Here is a 20,727-nt window from a genome sequence, read left to right on the forward strand (position 1 = left end):
TCTTCAAGTGGTGGTGGCGATTTTCTGTGGAACATAAGGCGCTTTGGAAGAGAATTATTTGTTCAATTCACGAACTCAACCCCGAAGGAATGTTTAGAAGTGAAGAAAAGGTGGCTAAGTTTGGCCTATGGAAGTTGATATGCTCTGTCAGTGATTGGGATACGGACATTGGAAAAGTCACAAAGCAGGGTATCAGGATACAAATTGGAAGAGGTAATACGGTCAGGTTTTGGGAGGATCTTTGGATTGGCAGTGTAACTCTCAAAGAAGGGTTTCCGAGACTTTTTAATGTGTCGACTCAGAAAAATAAGTGTGTGGCTGAAATGGGTACCTGGCAAGGCGATGATTGGGTCTGGCAGCTTCAATGGCGAAGAAGATTATTTCAATGGGAATTATCACTATTAGACCATTTAAATTTGATGATTGAGGGCTACAAACATTTAAGGGATAAAAATGATTGCTACATGGCTAAAACTTTTGTTGATGCCTTCTATAACTTGAAATACAATGGAGCAGAGCGTAAGCCTTGGTTCAGCCATCTTTGGAAAGGACTTCCACCACCAAGGTATGAGATAATTCTTTGGGTAATACTATGGAATAAGGTGAACAATAAGGATATGATGCTTAAGTGGAAAGAAATGGCTTGGGAGGAGACGATGTGTACTTTTTGTGGTGAAGAATTGGAGACCGCCAAACACCTGTTTTTGCATTGTAGGTATTCTTGGAAGCTATGGACGAGTATTTGTGAGGCTTGGGATATGGCATGGATTTGTCCCGGTGGGATTGATGATGCTTTTCTGATATGGTGTGACTCTCACTTTGTCGTGTTTGAGAAACGACTTTGGGATGTATTCTTCATTGCTATAGTTACTATATTTGGGAATTGCGAAATGAAGCGATTTTCGAGAACAAAACTCCTAACTGGCCGTGTATTGTAGACAAGATGTTTTTAAGAGTTGGGTTGTGGTGCAAATCGTGGAAAGAAGGTTTACCTTATACTTTAGAAGAATGGTTGAACAATTGGAAAATATTTAGAACATGGAAGGAGAAAAGGATAGGGCAAAGGACGACTCCGCGACTTGAGTTTTGATGCTGGAAATTGCTAAGTTTTTTTATTTGTTTTTTTGTGTTGTTTTTCGTTTTGTAAAGTTGTTTGGGACCCTACTCGATGTAGGTCTCGGGGTTTACCCCGCCTTTTAATAATAAAAAATTGGAATACTCGTCGCATATAATAAAAAGAGGTAAGTAAATGGTCGGGGAATGAAACTCAGTGGAACTACTCGATATTATGGTTATTGAGCTTACTCTCACTGCCTTTGACACGCTAATATATTACCCATCCATTTTAATCATTTATTTACTATTGATTAAAACATATAACGAAAATAAAATAATGGTAAAGACGACTAAAATTGTCCTTTGTTAGTTTTGGTTTGAGGAAAAGGAATGAGATAGTATAGTACTAAAATAATAGAAGGAGCAGGCGTATGGTAGAGTGTAAGCTGAGGTATGAATCACATATATCCAGACAAGGTACAACAAGATTACAAGAAGATGAATGAATCAATGAAACCCATGAAACACACCTTTTGTGTTCTGTATATATTACTCGCTTTTTTCTGACACATCTAGTATCTTTCTTTTAGCTTATTATTACGAGTATCACTTTTTCATATTGTTATACCAACTGTCTATGCTCTTTTGAGTCAAAACATAATACATTTGTAAATATTTATAATTATGTGAAACATATTTTTTTTTTTGAAATGTTTTTATGTACAATTGGAATTGTTGTAATCTCTGGCGATGAAAAAAAGGGAAGTACTAAGTTTACAAATAAAATAAATACTCGGTACTAATTTTATTCAACAATTGTTTTCTTAAATTAATCTTACTCAGTATTACAATTTGTATTAATAAGGGGTCGTTTGGTTACCCATTAAACAACACAGGAACTTAAATTCATGTGAATTGCAAAATGGGTATGTTTGGTTACCCCAATTCACATGAATTGGAAGTTCCCATTGAAAGAGTTAGTGTGCCCATATGTCCGGAATATTGTATAACCGATTAGTTTTATGTGGCTACAATGTTCTGCTAGGAGCCGCTTGTAGTCTGAGTCCTAAATGAGTTAGGATTCGGGTAGTTTTAGTCGGTCCTACAGGGTCACACACTAGATGAGCTCTGGGTAATATTATAATTAATATAGATTAAATTATAAAGGCAATAAGAATAATTAAAGATTATTCTTTTAAACTTTCCTAATCCTAGATGGTCTAGGGTTCTCCTTAAACTCCCTATATATAGAGATATAAGAGGAGATGTTTGATGATCAGTTTTTCTAGAAAGAAAAAACCTCAAGGGAGAAAGAAGAAAGAAGATTGCCCTTAAATTTGTACTAGCATACATACTCATATTGTGTGGATACCGGTAGAGGCGCAACACTTGGGGCGTTATTGTGAGACGGTCTCACAGATTATATTACTATTCAAGGAGCTGCGATTTGGGGTTAATTATACTTCTTATTATTAGCATATTATTGGAATTCTTCCGCATCCAAGTAAGTTTGCTAATCACCCCTTTTATTTAATCTTAATACTTAACATGCATGAGGTCTTGGGAATTCTGTAATTAAAATCTGTTGAAAATCGGTACAGAACCCTTCAGTGGTATCAGAGCGAACATGTATTGTTAAGTATTAGATTAAAAGGTTGCGCCTTTAGATATAATTGTTGTATCTATGTTTTTGTTCTATGATTCAAAGATTGGAGCTTTTAAATTGAATTAGTTCAATTAATGCAATTGTTGTATGTTGTTAAACATTAAATTTAGGATTGTATCATAATAGATGTTGACTTGTATCGTAATATTTGATATTATGATGTATTCCTTTAATTCGATTAAAAGAACCCTAATTTAATTGATTTTAACAAAGACCTAATTTGTTGTTAGATGCCTATTTTAAGAGTGTCGAAAAATCTCCAATTTGATTGGATCTAATTAGATTAGATATGTAATAAACCCTAATTTGATTAGGGTATTAAATTGTTTAATCAGTTTTTAATTTTAATTTTTGATTTAAGAAAAAAAAATTAATTACTGTTCACGAAACACTATTCACGTGCGGTACTATTCACGTGTGTTTTCTGAAAGTTACTGTTCATCAGTTTTGAGTGTCGGATTTTGATGTTACAATAGTGTTTTTCGAGTGTAAACGGCATTCTAAACAGGACTGCATAGCAGGGTCGGCGGTTTTAAGCCAAATTATGACGTCTTGATAGACTTTCAGGTCATTTTTAATTAAAAATTATGATTTTGATTTTTCATAATTTGGTTTTGGGTTTTAATCAATTTCATTAATTGATTGTTACAATGTTGTATTGATTTATGTTTATATCTTTATTTATTGTATATATACCCTGAATGATACGATTATCTACCCATGTTATTATGTTTTTGCATAAGATGTTTAAAACAAACAATTATGAACTGTTAACGATTATGAATCGTTTTTGGGTTCTAAATATGACTTTGTTCTAATTTACAATTTCTTATGTATTATAATTTTATTTAAATGTGATATTTAAAATTAATAAAAGCCTTGTGTGTTATTTAGAACGGCTAGGTTCCCTTATATCCTTTCCTTAAGAGAACTAGCGCCATGTATAGGACCCTTGTCTTGTATGACTAAACCTACCCTCAATAGAAATATTAAGTAATGCCCTTCCAAATTAATGACTGTAAAATACTTATATCGTTGGAAGTATTGTCTGCCAAAGTAGAGTACTCCTTCTATGTAAGTTGAACAGGTGGGTAACAGTTACCCACACGTGAAATTTGGTGCACTTAACAAGGTCATCAAAACAGTTTTGGACTTTGGGGCAAATAGTCAAGTCACATAAAATGTTACTTGACGACTAGGAGTCGCATTTGGTGCGATTGACATATGATGTCTACCTTGATATGTGTAATTTGGGTGATGAGCCAAAGCACACTCAAGTTATATATGATTGGGAATTCTAGGATACTATGCACATATGAGGGTTGTGTGTGTAGTAAATCTTAAAATTGTTTAAGAATGTCGTACAAATTGTGTGTCTTAAATTGGTTAAGATAATAACAGTGTATTAGTATATCGATTTAGTTTTGCATATGTTGATAGTTGTAATTTATCATTGATGTCATGTTTTTCAAGTGAGTTTGAATCGTTCAAATTCATAGATTGGTTTCTTTGAGAATTGTTCTCAATTAGGCAAAGTGAAGTTTGTCTTCAAAAGAAATTTTATCAAACCATACTTAATGCTAATGTATAGTTTAGACTATATACCGAAAGTCATAAAGATGACTATTCATACCATATGTGTCAATTGTTTAAAATAAATGGAATTGTTCCCGCTTAGTGAGAAAAATATGTGGAATGATCCACTTAGTCCACTTGTCGTTGTTATGACATAATTATATTGATAATTTGGATTATTGGATATCCTTCTCATCAAAGGTTGATGATTGAAATTGTTTCAGTTTTACCTTAAGTTATATTCAATTCATTGTGAATGATGCATGTAACTTAAGCGAATTTCTCTCTTAGTGACAATTGAGTTTCATATCAAGAAGAATCAAAAGCTAATGTTCTTTGAGTTCATCAGTAAAGAGACTTTGATATATGAGTTTAGACACTGGTAATGGTGGAATGGAAAATCGTTGTCAAGTGCAACCTGAAGATCAATGTCTAAACATGTATGGAAATCATTTAGTGATTAACGTCATTATTGTAATGACAGATATCATTGGAAAGATAGCTTTTAGAAATGTCTTGAAGATCTGCGAAAGCTATTGAAGTATGACTTCTAAATAAAGTATGTATGTTATAGAAGTAAAAGTTACTACGAATATTCTACTATAAGGTATAAGATACCAAAGATGGTATTTACATTATGAATAATGCCATGTGGAGTAGGATAATAGTAAAGAATGAAATAGATCCACGTATATAATGAGGAAATGCATTATGCGTAGAAGTTATTCATTTGAATGTTGTATTGTTCAAAACTAGATTTATTTGAATAATAGTTATTCTTACATTTGTTGTTAGAAAAATGTTAATTCTTTTATGTTTGTACATAAAATGAATTAATATTTTATAAAGAACAATTGGTGTTCTCTTTCTTGTTAAGACAATTTTACTTTTGTTCAATCTCATCTATGACATGAAATACAAAAGGGTTCAAGTCTTATGACTCGAGCTTCACGCGCTAACAACATTGTCTTATGAGCCAAGAAACAAGAAACATTCAAAGAAGTTCCATGATGATGGAACTCTAAGCCTTGTTGATTTGGATCAACTACGGCAAGTGAATTTTGTTTAAATGGTGGAAAAACTGTAATGTGCCTCTAACTTGTTAAGATGGCAACCGACAAGTTTGGTAACACATATTCAAATATGTGTGGATTAATTAAGTGATATTGTTAAGGAATGAGATTCTAATACTTCATCATAATTACTATTTTCAGTAATTATGCATATGTTCATACGATGAACTTTAGTCTGACCTTTTAAAAGGTTTACTTGAAATAGACTCGGACTGAAGTAAAGGTCAACTTAGAAAGACAATCAGTATCGCTCGATTTGATCGAGACGGGAAAACTTGAACCAAATGTTTATGATCATCATAATAGTAATGAAATTGTTTCACTACTAGTCTTAAGAAGACAATCTAAGTTTCATAGTAAGAATATTAGAGAAAATTTGTTTTTCTTAAAGGACATCACTAACTAAAATTGGTATGTGTTATTTTGGGAATGTCACAAAGATATAACTATGCGGGTTCGTCCCAAATGGGAAATATCATACTAATTTTATTTTAATGGTGGTTTTTTTCTAAATGATTGTGGAATGTTATGTCTTATAAGATAAGAAGAGCCCTATTTTGATATGGTTCTGTCTATGATGAGTCATGCAGATCTCACTATTTTATACGCTCGAAATTATCTCGGTACACAATTTAAAAATTGTTTCCATCTAAGTCAATGAATATACATTACATATAAGATATGTAAGGGAATTGTTCCTATATAGTATTTTCTTAATATTTGAGGTCTTTAAAACTTTTAAAAAAAATTCTGAAATTTAGACTCAAATTTGACATGTTTTTGTGGGACTATCCTAAGGTAGGATATTAATTCTACGTCCCATTCAAGTTCAAAGAGTTTGTTACTTGAAATGATTCTCAATGAGAATGTTGTCTCTAAAGAAACAGTAGGAGTAGAATATTCTTGAAAAGATCAAAATTCATAGTAATTCTCATCAAAAGTTGATGGAGATGGCTAAGATCCATGAAGAGTCATGGATGTACCATCTATGAATAAGCCCGCATAAGTTTGACTTTAAAGGAAGCAATAATGAGCTCCAACTCAAAAGATGTAAAGTGGCTAGAGGCCATGAATCCAAAATGATTTCAGGTATCATTACAAAGTATTGGACTTAGGTTGATACCCCGATGGTGCTGTGACCCTATAGAGTTTGGATTCTCCTAGCACATGTCAACATACATGAAATGAGATTTGACAGGTATACGTGAATAATGTAGTTTTCCTTAATGGAAATATGCAATAAGTTGTGTAACACCCACAAATTTCGTATTCTGACATTTAAATTCTATTTAACCGTTCGATTACTTTATTTTATATTTTTAAATTATTTAATTTAATTAATCTCCTTTTGAACATAAATTTTATAAAAGTTACATTTTCACAAGCTTGTTTATATAAAATAAATATTTTTGTCGGATAATATTAATAGCGACAATAATAATAATAAAGCTCCGTCTTAAATTATAGTAGGTTTAAGACAAATTTCCGTCTAGCAATAGACCGTCACATTTTCATATATAAGACTATTTTTAATCTCGACCAATCAAAGGTTGACCACACTCATACCTCTCTCTCACACTCTACAATTATATAATAATAATAATAATAATAATAATAATAATAATAATAATAATAATAATAATAATAATAATAATAATAATAATAATAATAATAATAATAATAATAATAATTATTATTATTATTATTATTATTATTATTATTATTATTATTATTATTATTATTATTATTATTATTATTATTATTATTATTATTATTATTATTAATACCTCCCGTCCCCACCCCTTGTTTTTCCCCTTTCTTTTTCGATGGGATCAACAGCAAGCAGTAAGAGCAACCCAACCCAGAAACAACAAAACACCATTTAAATCCTCCACCTTCGACCCGAGATCCCGACTTCGTTTCTCAACCTTTTTCCTTATTTCTTGCTCCATTCTCTTCCTTACTTCCTCCTTCATCTTTCAAGGTAATAAAGTCTTATTTTTGTGGTGATTTCAGTTTGACCTGCCAAATGAAACTTCGATTTTTTTAGCTCCTTTATTTCGTTTTTCTCTATCTAGTTGAAGAAACCGAAGACCCGGAGGGAGGCTCGTACTCTTTTGACGTTTTCTGGAGATTTGAAGGGCAAAAAGGTAACGGTGATAGGTTACTCGACGAATGTCGAAATTTTCGTCTTTTGTGTCGTTTTCATGGTGTTTTTATTCCCTTGTTTGATAAAGTTTGAACCTTTATTTTTTTCTCATTTGTATTTTAAATTTTTCCGTCTCAAAATATTGCTGAAATGGGGCGTTTGAATTCTGTTGGCACGGTTCCATGGAGATTATAGGAGTTGTCACTGGACTGTTTTAAAGATGGAAATCGGGACATTTTTGGGACTGTTACAATGGGTTGCACCTTGCAGCTGCGTGAAATAGGTTGATTTTGTTTATCGCGTTTATTTGCGACCTGTCAATCTCGTACTTCTGGTCTGTAAATTAGTTGAGCTTGATTTTCTTGCTTGAGACTCCGGAATCTGGATGTCGGTTGAGTTCAGGCTTATGAAGTGGGGAGATTAGGGTTTATCAGTTATCACTTGTTGAAGTATATTTGGCACATTATCTGGTTTCCATATCCAACTAGTTGTGGCAGTCATTTGCTGACTTTGGTGGACATTATACAAAAAAATTATGGAAGAGCTTGGCTGAGAAGATTTTTGTTAATGCGCAATTCAAGTAATTGATTAGATTTGAGTTTGATTAGTAGATGAACAAAGGAGAGATGTATAGTGGTGCGGCCGAAGGGGTTAAATGTGGAATCTACATGGTTTACTTGATGGCTTTGTTTGGTGTTTCTATCTAATATGGATGGATGGTGAATGAACATTGACCACAAATAATAAAAATGATTAGGTGACTTTCTCTTAGTTAGGTGCCTGTTATTGTAAAACTACTACTTCACATTAGTGCATGTACATCGGGAAATATGAGGTCTAGTGTCATGGCCCTTTGCGTAGCAGGCCTCTAGTTTCGGATATAGCATTTTCGCACAATAGAGTTCTATTTTTATAGGTTAAGTAGCAAATAACTTATCCTCCTCTTTATCTTTCACCCTCTGTGAGCTTTTTCTATAGTTTGTTCTGCTAATATGAATAGATTGTCCTCTTCTCAATATGTTTCCCTTTGTTACATCGGTACTCTTGTCAAATTTCCAAGTGTAACCTTTCAATTCTCGTTTTGCTTATTATAAATGGTCCAATCCGTTTATTTACATTTTTATTCAAGTGACAAGTATTCAAGAAATGAGTTGCTAATCCATGTTTACGAGTATAAATGGGGTTCGAATGTTTTACTTGGATTGTTATTTGTCCATTACATTTATTTTTCCCATGTATGTTTATTTTGTGGGACTCATTCGATTTTCTTTGATGGGCTCGTCATGTTTCCTTTATTGGGCTCATCATGTTGTGGTTGTTGAGCTTCACATGCTTTATTTATTGGATTTCACATGTTTTATATGTTGGACATGACATATCTTATTTGAATTATCATCGGCTCATTACATTATTAGTCTCTTTCCAAGTTGATTCGTATCGCTTGGTTGAGTCGTATTCTTGATAATGACTTTATGCTATACCGTATTGCTTGACTTATCTTTACGCCTCTTTCGGACTGTCCTGCCGATTGTGGGTTCTCGATTTCCGATTTAGGGTTCGGGTCTTGGATGCGGACGGTTCTGCCGCATGTCGAATCGGGAACTGTACTGTCCCGGGAGTCTGGCCCGATTTAGACTAGGACTGAGTCTTGGGAGTACCATTGTCGTCCTACCAGGGGAATTATATTGATATATGAGTAGTAAAGGTCTTGCTTGGTTATAGATATTGGTATTTGTCTTTCTTGTGTTGTTTGTCTTGGTCCTATCGGATACTAGGGCTGAGCTATAAGCCCTCTACTTGCGATATGATCGTCGGGATTGATGCTCCCATCCGTTCTTATGGTGAGATGCAAGCCATAAGTATGAATGTGACATTAGTGGCCACGTCCCGTGAAGTTTTTGCTAAGTGGTTTTCCAAGTAATGACTACAGTTTCTATTTTTGTAATTTGCATTGATTGATCCCTACTTAACCGCTTCACATGATTCAGATTCTAGTCTCATATCTATGTTGTAATTCCTTGAAATGTGTGTTTTTGCATAAATGACCGTGTCCTTGTCTTTCATATTATTTAATTGTCTCACATTAATAGTTGAATCTTTATTATGCTAATGTTGGTCTATCTTATTCCATCTCATTTAACTGCCATGTTTACATATAAACTTGATATTCTTATCTTTTGTAAGTATCTGATACGACTTACTTGTTTTAGTTCTTTGTTATGTTCGTTTCGACATTTTGTGGTTGGGAGAACCTTGAGTTACTCCCTCACGACCGTATGCGTTCATGTTTACATGAATGACAGGTATTAGTTGGTGCATCTATGGGGTGAAGACATGTGTGAGCTAGCGAGCACTTTGGCCTTGTAGTCGGATTATTAGGATTGCTTAGACTCACCTTTTATTGTATTGTCATTCGAGGGATATATTTTTCCTCACCTTTGACTATCACGTTTGTATAATTTAATCTTTATTTCCGCATTCTTTATTTGTGTTTTAGATTTTTGTGAACCCGCGCTTTAAATTTTAAAAGTTTCAAAAATCTCCTATTTTTCCGCTTGAATTTTATAAGTTATAATTTCCGCGTTATCGCGGGGTGTCACAAGTTGTGTCAGACACACCTTGAGATTCACGTATCAGAGTGTGCTAGATAAGTGAGAACGTTTTTGAAACGAGTATCCAGAGGTTGGAATTTTCGATCTCAATAGAATGATTCAGAAGTGTTTTGAATTATTTGAGATAAGGATAATTTTATATGTACACGAAAGTTATGGGAGTATAATTCGCTTTTATGGTTTGGTATGTTAATGACATACATATTAAGGAAACGACATTTTGTTATCTCAATGAGACTTGCAAAGATGTGTATGTACTCGTATGACGAGTGGATACCAATCTAGTCTTGATGACTATTATGGACAACATGAGAAATAATCATTGTAAGTTGGTTATATTGATATCAATTTCAAATAGACAAGTATGGTTCCTGATTGTAATCTGGACACATTTTGCTTAAATGAAAGTAATTGTGTGCTGAAATGGTTTCAAGTACGACACTATGACTAATTTTACAACTAAAATGAGTACTTTGTTGCTTATGAAGCATCGAATAAAGTGTGTGGTTTGGAATTCAAACATATACACAACTATATACTTTGTTGCTTATGAAGAAACAAAGAGTACATTTGATTTAAGAATCAAACGTGTGCTATTGATTTTACTTTATTCAAATAAGGTAAATTAAACATATGTAAGATAGTAATTGATGTAATGGCTGTATGTCCCGTAGAAAACCTCTTTCGCAATTATAATATAAAAATTCATAGCATTGCGATTTGTATAAGACGCATTAGCGAGTGGTCTTGATACTAACAAGTGGTCTTTATTTTAGTGGGAGGTTATGTTCGATATGATTGATACATTTGTATGACACGTTCTTTTATATGATAAAAGGTTGATTTTGCATTTAATTATCGTATAATTGAATGTTTGTCTTAAAATAGTATACATTGTTTAAACAGATCACCAAGTGCGTGACTTGGTTATGGATCGGAACTCTGTTTTATAATATAATGTATTTATATAAGTCTCTAATCAGGGCATAGTGAAAGGGACACTTATGCCTCATAATGATTAGTATGTGAGTAGGTTGATGACTACGTTCCGTAAGTCATGATATTGAGATATCAAACCAGGCACATGGATACATGTTTGGAATGTGTATTAGACTGACCCGTCAAAGAACTTTGTTATGGTTTCGCTTAGTGTCAACAAAGTTTCTTTCACCGTTTGGTAGTCTTTAGACCTGAGTCTTTGACTATTTTGTATATGTGAAGTGCTAGTTTTGACATCATCAAATGTCAACCGTGACTGGTGGCTATAAAGATGATGGTTGAACTTGTCATGGAATGTGTGACAGAATGTGGTTAGACAAAATGGGATTTGCTCCTCTTTTGAGAAAGGAGTTTATAATCTTCGGCCTCTCGAAGAGTGGAAATTGTATAAGTGCATGGCCATGCCCAGACGAGGTGAAAGTCAGTCATCTTTTGTAACAATTCAACTCAGAGATTCGATAAAAGAGATAGAGATTTATAGGGATGACACTTCTCCTACCCTATTCTCATCTGAAGAGATAGAAGCAAAGAGATTATGGTGCCTTATAGGACATAAGTGCAAGTGGGAGACTAAAAGAGTTAGTGTGCCCATATGTCCGGAATATTGTATAACCGATTAGTTTTATGTGGCTACAATGTTCTGCTAGGAGCCGCTTGTAGTCTGAGTCCTAAATGAGTTAGGATTCGGGTAGTCTTAGTCGGTCCTACAGGGTCACACACTAGATGAGTTCTGGGCAATATTATAATTAATATAGATGTTTGATGATCAGTTTTTCTAGAAAGAAAAAACCTCAAGGGAGAAAGAAGAAAGAATATTGCCCTTAAATTTGTACTAGCATACATACTCATATTGTGTGGATACTGGTAGAGGCACAACACTTGGGGCGTTATTGTGAGACGGTCTCACAGATTATATTACTATTCAAGGAGCTGCGATTTGGGGTTTATTATACTTCTTATTATTAGCATATTATTGGAATTCTTCCGCATCCAAGTAAGTTTGCTAATCACCCCTTTTATTTAATCTTAATACTTAACATGCATGAGGTCTTGAGAATTCTGTAATTAAAATCTGTTGAAAGTCGTTACAGAACCCTTCACCCATGAATTCCAATTCCTCCATAATGGAGGAAGTTACTTACCTAGGCCCCCCTAGGTAAGTGGGAATGCCACTAGTACAGAAAAGCCTTTTGGCTACGGTTAAAAAGGGCTTTTGGCTACGGTTCCTCAACAGTAGTAAATCAGGGCGTTGCCTTAGATCAAGTACTTATGGCTACAGCCAGGAACCGTAGCCTAAAGTCACTTTTGGCTACGGCTATTAAGATTTAGCCGTAGCCTTATGTAGATAAAAGGCTACGATTCTATTTTAACAACCGTAGCTGTTTCTCAATTAAAGTTTTAAAAAAAAATTATTTCCAAAAATATGTTTTTTTGGTAAATGTAAAGTCTTTTATTATAATAATAATAATTAATTACAAAACCAATGTTTAGCGTACAACTACCATTACAAATTAACATCAATACTTAAAACTAAATAAATTGAGCATATTCCACTCAGACAGCTGAAGCTATTGATTTTCCCCGTGATCCAAACAACATCATTTTACACATCAAGCGACTTTAATGTTCTACATCACCTGCAAATTTGATACGCAATAACTACCCAGATGAAAATAATACATAAAATCAAAAATCGAATTAAATAACCACTATAAGTTTCAAATCCTACAGAAAATCTTGCTACGAGTAGGGAGTGAGTGGAACATGCACATCTAACAGATATGAGAATCCCTATTTTAATTATCACAAAATCTCATTATAGACGGCTGATGAGGGCTGTCGCAACCCTATTAAAGATAAACCCGAAAGGTCTCTAGCTAATGCAGCTAGGGAAGTCGAGGTCGAATCCACATGGAGGCTATCTTGCTATCTACTTGCTAATCTAAGTCTGTTGGTGTCACAAGATTGGGGTTTTGATTGGAAACTAAACTAAAACAGCGATAAATAAAGAGTCTAGCAATAAAAGAAAGAGACTAGGATTGTCGGTTCATCAATGAACGTTAAATAGTCGCAGTTAAGGTCACAGATTGGTCACATGTATCAGTCTAAGGGGCAGTGAATACGTCCTTCCGGTCCTCTATTCGCCCTAAAATACTACTAACTTAGCTTCCGCCCTCATTAGAGTATCCTAAATAATTGTAGCGGGTCTCACTCCTTCCAATCTTTCGATCTAGGTCAGAGTTTGCCAAATTAATTAAAACAGCTATGCGCATTAACTGTCTAATTACCATTAAATGATACGAATAACAACATAGACATGAAACAAGCATCAAATCCGCGATCGAGTAGATTAACCCTCAAAAGCTCTCGATCGAACACTAAAGTACTTGATCGAGTATAGTAAGAATCAAGGTAGTCGATCGAGTGGTTTAAAGTACTCGATCGAACACATAAAGTACTCGATCGAGTGCTTTCAGCGCGTAATTCCTACTTCGCGTACTGAACTTCAAATGACCGCTATTTCTTCGTTACTTGTCCAAATCAAGCGATTTTTATGGCGTCGGAAAGCTAAGAGGATAAGCTTTCATCTTCAATTGGAATCACCTTATTATCAGTTCTAAAACTAGAGATATGGCTCTTCAAAATAAGCACTAGTAATGTGAAACTCTTCCTTTGCTCGCCTAGCTACCTTACTTCTACGCGCATCACAAATTAGTAGTTTCCAAGCTCCGACTCAACTCATATCCCAAATGCATGCAAAGGGACATGTTCTAAACTTGATTTCGCTTCTCTTTGGTTCATTTCTGCAAATAGGACAAGAGAAACCAAAGTAGACAATTCGGGGGACATTTGTAGCTTAACACTACAATTTATGCGTAGAAATGCGTGCAAATGAAGTAAGAAGAAACAGATGTATGATCCAAAACTCGTATAATCTGAAATAGATGTATGAGGAAATTAAGGAGAAACAGATGTATGATCCGAAACTCGTAGAGGCGGACCGATGTTGAAAATGGTGAGACATCTAATTTTGTTATTCATGCAGATGGTAGCTTACGGTTTGATGGGAGGTGGTGTGTACCTAATGATGCCGAGTTGAAGAAGAAGATTTTGACTGAGGCACATAACACCCCATATTCGGTACATCCTGGTGGTGATAAATTATGCAAAGTTTTGAAGAAAACTTTTTGGTGGCCGGGTATGAAGAAGGAGATAGCTGAGTTTGTGGCTAGATGTTTGACTTGTCAAAAGGTCAAAAGTGAGCATAAAAGACCAGAGGGAATGGTGAAACCATTAGAAATTCTGGAATGGAAATGGGACTCAATTTCTATGGATTTTATCGTAGGTTTGCCTCGAACTCAAAAAGGAAATAACATGATCTGGGTTATAGTGGACCGTCTGACTAAGACATCTCATTTTGTTCCTATGAAAGATACTTGGACTAAAGTTGAGCTAGCCAATGCTTGTAGGAGACACATTTTGAAGCTACATGGAGTTCCTAAGGATATTGTGTCCGACCGCGATTCGAGGTTTATTTCTAAGTTTTAGCGGGAACTACAAGATTCTTTAGGTACGAAGCTGAAGATGAGTACTGCTTTTCACCAAGCTACTGATGGTCAAACTGAAAGGACGATCCAGACTTTGGAGGATATGTTAAGATCCTGTGTGATGGAGTTTGGAGGGTCTTGGGAAGATAAGCTTGATTTGATAGAATTTTTATATAATAATAGTTATCATGCTAGTATTGGGATGTCTCCATTTGAGGCATTGTATGGCAGGAAGTGTAGGAGTCCCGTGTGTTGGGATGACGTGACTGAATCAGTAATGTTGGGTCCCCAGATGATCCAGGACATGGTGGAGCAGGTTCATTTAATTCGACAAAAGATGAAAGCTGCGCAGGATCGCCAGAAGAGTTATGCATATTTGCATAGGAGGGATGTGGAGTTCAAAGTGGAGGATAAAGTACTACTTAAAGTGTCCCCAATGAAGGGAGTGATGAGATTTGGGAAGAAAGGGAAGCTCAGCCAGAAATTTATTGGTCCGTATGAGATCATTGATAGAGTTGGGGAAGTAGCTTACCGTCTAGCTCTTCCTCCAGCCCTTGATAAGGTTTACAATGTCTTCCATGTATCGCAATTAAGGAAGTATTTGAGTGATCCTTCACATATAATTGAGCCCGAGACGATCCAACTGGATGAGACCTTAACTTATGAAGAGGTGGCTAAAGAAATTTTAGATAGGAAGGTAAGAAAGACAAGAAGAGGTGAGACATTCTTGGTGAAAGTGTTATGGTCAAATCATAATATCGAGGAAGCTACGTTGGAAGTAGAAGAGGCTATGAAGGAGCGTTACCCTCATTTTTTGACCAGGTATTAGTTAGGTTACGAGGACATAACCTTTTTATTTAAAGGGGGTTGAACGTTGCACACTATTTTAGCTACTATTAATTTGTTCTTAGATAAGTTACCTTTGACTTAGTAATAGTGGGAACTTGGGTATTTCGAATTTGTTTTGTTAGTGTTGCTTGAAACTTCGATGACGAAGTTCTTTATAAGGGGGCAAGATTGTAATACCCGTCTTAATTATAAACTTGTTAAGTTAGATTAATTAGAAAGTTATAACTAGATTGGTAATGAAGTCATGAGTAAATAAGATGATGGAGTAATTAGTAGTAATTCTACTAATTAAGCTAATATTATACCTAATAATAACATACTAATAATATTATGTAACTAATACCTAGTTAACAAATACGGCTAACCCAGTGAAAACCCAAAACCCAAAAACCCTTTAATGTTAAACCATAAAACCCCCCACCTTTCCCTAAAACAAAGAAACCAAAGGAGGAAAAGAGAACAGGCGGCAGTATAGGTACGAGTTAATCATCATCACCACCTATTCGTCACGGTTATTTTGCCATCAACCCCGCCCTAAGCAAATAAGGTAAGTATCATCCTTCTTTTTTATTTAGCAGTTGTCTCAGGATTGTTTAGAATTGCATTTTGATGTCGAGTATGATGACGGGATGCCTTGATGGTCTCGCGAAAAGAGGGGTATGTGAGCGGTCTTTAGAGCCTGACTTAGGTTCGCCTAGGAGTGTTGAGGTTGCTGGCCGTAAGGCCCTGTTGTGGTGAGATGTCGGCGGAGACTCGCTGAGACCGTATGACATGTTTAAGTCGATTAATCTTACAAAAACAAGGTATTGAGTTAGTTCGATGATGTATTACATATTAGTGATAGCCTCAGGTCATATACTGGTTGTTGCCGCGGCAGCGTATATTGTGTCCCATGTTTGGCCGTTTGTTGCTGGCGTTATTGGTGTAAGGTGGGTTGTCATTGTGTTGTCTGTGTTGTGTCAACGATTCTGGCCACGGGTTGTCGAGTAGAAGGCGGGCCGAGTCTAGTGTGGTGCGTGAGGCGTGGAGTGTTTGCCGTAGGTAGTAATGGTGGTGTAGGATAAAGGAAGAAGGGTATGGGTAATTGAATTATTTAAAATATGGATTAATATATTTAGTTAGGGAGATCGTTAAATAGGTAATTTAGTTAAGATAAATTATCGAGATAACAAATTAGTTAATTTAGTATTAATTAATTTATGTTATAAATGTAGGATCCGACTTCGTAGAAGAGTTTTTCTGAGCTTCTTGCCGATTTGGTGCTAGCCAGGTAAAGGTAAATCCTTACTAGCTTTTGTATATTGATTGAATATGTTGGTTGCGTTTGAGTCAGTTTGGTTATTGTATTGTATTCGTCTTAAGACCGTCTCAGTTAGTTGCAGAATTATGTTATTGTATCATTGGTTTATCGTCTTTTGGAAGTTTGAGGTACGTGTGGAAAGCCACCTCATATATGTTCGGGGAATCGATGTGGGAAGTCGATTCCGGGTCTGGTTGATTGCAGATCCGCCTCTTGGTTCTCCTTTGAAGGGTAAGGCCTCAGAGGGGTGTGCACACTCGGAAAGGGGGATGGTACATATGAGATTTGAGTTTGGAATTGGTCAGTTTGGTCTTTGTTAGTGTGTCTTTCATATGGGTACGTTAATTTGGTCAATGTGACATGTTTATCTTTTACAATTGTTAGTTTGGTTTTACCTTTACTCGACCTTATGGTTGACGGATGTTGCTTTTGTCCATCTTTTCTTCATTCTTTTGATGGGCCTGCTATGACCATTGTGGTTCTCGTCCGTATATGTGAGCAGTTATGACAGGTACTCATTTGGATGCTGCTGATTGATGGTTGTTTGTACGGGATGGGCGAGTGGAGCATGATTACTAGTTATTTCTTGCTTAATAAATGACTCGTAGTTGAGCGTATGACTTCATTTAGTATTTAAAAGACTTCCGTTGTAATAGTTTGGTTTTAATTTTTGAGACTTGTAATAATTATATTTCGTTAAACTTTATTATCCAGCTATGATTGTTTTATATGATTCACTACCACGGGTCACCCCGTGATGGTAACATTCTTTATTATCCCGGATTGCTGTGTTTGGGCACTTGGATAATGCAGGATGTTACACAAAATGCCTATATAAAATGCACGCATCAACGGCACCTATCCGTCTATAACTAAAAACGGACCAAATACAATACCACATTTCTAATAGGACGAGCAACAAGTGAGGTGGTGGGGGCCAAAAATATCACCATTTTCAAGCTATTTGACCCGTCTTTAGCTATAGACGAATATATCCGTCTATAGCAAGACTAGCTGTTTAATTATATAGTTGAGACCCAAATAATATTAATAAAAAAAAACAAATTATATAATAAAGTAAAATAACTGCAAGATTATGAAGATTTTGAGTTCCAAAATTTCAATTGACCCCTTGTCAAAGAGCACACTGAACACTTTAATAATAGACGCCATAGTCAGGGAACTAAGACAACATTCATCTCACATTACTAAAAACTTATTCTATGATAGGTAGTTCCTGGAAAGCCATTAAGCGAGAGGAATGGTTGCATGTCCAGAAAAGAGAAAAAGAACGGTCTGACAACCTACAGTCTTGCAACAACGATCAAACCCGAAAGAAACTTCACTTAATGGCAATACATCTTCATGGGATATCTGAAACATAAAGCTCACTTAACTCAGTTGCATTATTTATTTTCTCTAGAGACATGTTTAAGGTTTTGGCTATTGTCTGGAAAAAGATTGATAGTTCAGTAAGTTCTAATATTAGAGAGAAATGCAAGTGTAGTTCTTATGCTAAAACTGCAGTTAGCATGAATCTTAATCTTTCAAATTTTGAAAAGAAACTACTGGACTAGGCAAATCTTGATATACATGTCCAAAGTAGGGAAAGTCTCTCACGCTAAAAGAAAGATAGAACTCACATCAATAGAAGGGTTAATCCCTTTCTTTTCAAGTCGATTCTTCCAGCACAAATAATGGTTAAATAATTTGATTAGTGCAAGGCGCACATGATTAAATAATGATGTATTTTGATGGAGTTAGAAAATGAGAATAACAAGGAGAAATAGAAGAAAAGGAACTGTACAAAATGATAAAGTATCTAGTCAAGTTTGAGACCAAGCATCTCGCCTGAAAGTTAACCGAGGTTGCTGTGTTTGGGTTCTGTGTCAAAATACATATGCTTTGGCATGGTCTCTTTCACGAGCTTCTTCTTCCTCTCCTGCTCTTTTCTCCTCTGTGGCTCTGCCTCTCCCTGGCCTGAACAATAAATAAATAGGAATGGATAAGTCATGCAGAAAAACAATTTCATGTAACATGATGCCCTATTTCAGTCTTAAGCCAGTTACTGCACTTCTCTCCAAGAAAATTCAGCATTGAGTCGTGACAGTTTACTTCTAAAGTTACATTTGTAATGTTGTACTGTGGCATGCTCAACATACAAGGGAATAAGACTACAAAAAACGAGGCAATATTTATATAGATACACAAATACCACTACAAAATGCCTGCTTAAATTAGCCTATGTGTTCATACAGTAGTACATAGAAACTCAACCAAGCTCACTTAGGCCATACAGAACGAGAAGGGAAACCTATCAAGTACCTCATCAGCTTCTAGCGCAACCATATAACTTATAAGCAGCATCTTGTTCCTCCCTCAAACGCATATAGTTTCTCCTTTCCTTGGCTTCACGCCTAGCTGAGACAACTACAGGTGTATTCTAGAGCTCTCTGTAGTTTAGAAAGCATTTCCTCAGGATTCTTTAACTCCCAATCTATAACAAAAGAAAATTAAAGTTGAACTGAGATAGGCTGGTTGAAAGCTAGTAATTGAATCCTGTATATACACTACAAGAAAGACCCTCCATTATCCAGTCATAATTAGCACTAATTACCAGAAAATGTAAAATGAATTAAAAAAAACAATCAGAGAATAGTATAGTTACACAAAACCAAACTACAACTTTTTCTAGCATATATATGCCATGATCAACAGCGAGTAATAGTCCATCCAACATTATACACAAACGCACAATCCAACTTAAGCATGATATTTCCTATCACTTGATGCAACCTTACACTACTAGTGCAAACTACGCAGCAATTTAATCGACATCTCAATCCGTATAACAGTGGTGGCAACAAAGTGAACAAACAATTGCTCAGAAATTCGCAATCAAACTAAACCAATACTATACTAAGCTCCCTATATAATAAAGACATTAATAAAAAACACGACACCGAATTCAACAACAAGCATCCAAATATGGTTAAAAAAACCCCAACTCTGATCCTTAACACGATTTAAAAAAAAACTAAATTCGTAAGCCCTAACATGATTAAAAACCTAAGGGAAACAGAATCCAATAATAAATTAGAATTATTTTCAGCATAACACCGGAATATACTAACAATACACATCGAAATATGCTTACCCTAAATCCAAAAAGAATAACACTAAGAGCACCCACAATAGAGAGGACAAAGCATCCTCTTAGCACTCTCTCTCCTTTAAGAGGAGGTCCTCTCTATTATGGAAATGCATGGAACATCCTCTTAGCAAGAGGAAGTTCTATACTTCCTCTACTTTTAGAGGAAGTATAGCATTGACCCTTTTGCCAACTATCTAATATTATTTTTCCATGTGGATTATTTACCTTTATTTTTTTTCTTTTGTAAGAAGTTAAAATGTAAATTAATGGATAGAGGATGTATAAGAATATCCTCTCTAATGTGGACAAAAATATTACGAGGAGGATAAATATAGTGGAAATAAAGGTGGGTCATAGCAAAGGTTATATGTCAAAAAATGGGAGGATGAAAGAATAAATTAGAAGATCACACCATCCTCTCTATTGCTCATGCTCTAAGATCGATTAGATATACCCCATTAAAATCCAAAACAGAAACCTAAATCGATTACATATAACCCGAAATAAGCTTACCCTAAATCAAATTAAGCAAAAATTAAATAAATATATCAAAGAATTGATTGCCAGAAAAAATACCAGAATTTATTGCCCAGAATTAGGGTTGGCGGTGGTGATGGTGGGGACTTGATGTCGTGGTGCAGGTGGTGGCAACGTGAGCGTCAGGAGGTTGGGGTTGGCGTTGCGTCGTCGGTGGTGACGGGATGCTGGCGAGGGTGCTGCTGTTGTGATAGAGGAGAGGCTAAAAA

The 20,727-nt window shown here is 35.3% G+C and overlaps 1 long non-coding RNA gene across 1 annotated transcript; it reads left to right on the plus strand.

Annotated features, from left to right (window-relative positions):
* Positions 1–15,979: 15,979 nt before the first annotated feature.
* On the plus strand, positions 15,980–17,482 carry LOC141658773 (uncharacterized). Its single transcript, XR_012549413.1, has 3 exons — positions 15,980–16,074; positions 16,742–16,803; positions 17,330–17,482. It is a non-coding gene; the product is annotated as an uncharacterized LOC141658773 (long non-coding RNA).
* Positions 17,483–20,727: the final 3,245 nt, after the last annotated feature.

This window comes from Silene latifolia, chromosome 6, assembly GCF_048544455.1.
Source record: "Silene latifolia isolate original U9 population chromosome 6, ASM4854445v1, whole genome shotgun sequence".
Classification (NCBI taxonomy): domain Eukaryota; kingdom Viridiplantae; phylum Streptophyta; class Magnoliopsida; order Caryophyllales; family Caryophyllaceae; genus Silene; species Silene latifolia.